A 1457-nucleotide genomic window follows, 5' to 3' on the forward strand; every position below is an offset into this window, starting at 1 on the left:
CTGCTGATTTTTATGTCATTGATACGGAAGAGGATTCACAGCCTAATTCCACATCCATTTTGTTAGGGAGACCATTTTTGAAAACTGCGAGAACAAAGATAGATGTTTATRGTGGCACACTTTCTATGGAATTCGATGGTGATATCATTCACTTTAATATTTATGAAGCCATGCGTTTTCCAAGTGATGTTTCTTCTCTTTGTGCTATTGATATTATTGAACCTATTTCTCAAGAGTTGTTTGAACTAACCAATTCTGATGCTTTAGACACAACCTTGAGTAGGTCTTTAGATGAAGAGAGAGTGACTGAACTCATGAAGGGAATTGAGCTCGGACCCGAGTTTCACGAGCTAGTAGCTTCCATGGATCAAAAGAAGACTGTAAGGTATAATATTGCTCAAGTTTCATTACCAGCATCTAACAAAAAGCTACTTCCTTCTGTTTTGCAGGCACCCAATCTAGAGCTAAAGAAACTTCCCGATCATCTCAAGTATGCTTATTTAGGAGATGGAGAGACGCTACCGATGATCATTTCAAGTAGTTTAGATATTTCAGAGGAGAAGAAGCTCATATCCGTGCTTAAACGATACAAGGAAGCCATTGGGTGGACGGTAGCCAACATAAAAGGCTTGAGTCCATCAACTTGCATGCACATGATATTGATGGAGGATGATGTCAAGCCGTTTCGTGAGGCTCAAAGGCGATTGAATCCACCTATGATGGAGGTTGTGAAGAAAGAGATTCAAAAGTTGCTAGATGCGGATATGATATTTCCTATTTCAGATAGCAAATGGGTGAACCCGGTGCAAGTCATTCCAAAGAAAGCCGGGGTGACGGTGGTAGAGAATGTTGAGGGAGTGATGGTTCCAACGAGAGTACAAAATGGTTGGAGAGTGTGCATTGATTACCGACAATTGAATGCTTCAACCAGGAAGGATCACTTCCCTCTACCTTTTATCGACCAGATGCTCGAGAGATTGGCAGGTAAGTCCCATTATTGTTGTTTAGATGGTTTTTCTGGTTTTCATCAAATTCCGGTTGCACCGGAACACCAAGAGAAAACCACTTTTACATGTCCGTTTGGTACTTTTGCTTACCGCCGAATGCCCTTTGGCCTATGCAATGCACCGGCTACTTTTCAGCGGATGAGTATTTTTTCTGAGTTTGTTGAAAATATCATTGAAGTTTTTATGGACGATTTTACTATCTATGGAAACTCCTTTGATGATTGTTTAGAAAATCTCATCAAAATTCTTCAAAGATGCATAGAAACCAACTTGGTTTTAAATTATGAAAAATGCCACTTTATGGTAAACCAAGGGCTGATTTTAGGGCATATTATTTCTAGTAAGGGGATAGAAGTAGATAAGGCTAAAATAGATGTGATTAAAAGCTTACCCTACCCCACTTCGGTGAGGGAAGTCCGGTCATTTTTGGGTCATGCAGGTTTCTATAGG

Source organism: Cynara cardunculus (genome assembly GCF_001531365.2).
Source record: "Cynara cardunculus var. scolymus isolate 2C chromosome LG 2, CcrdV1, whole genome shotgun sequence".
NCBI classification, from domain to species: Eukaryota; Viridiplantae; Streptophyta; class Magnoliopsida; order Asterales; family Asteraceae; genus Cynara; species Cynara cardunculus.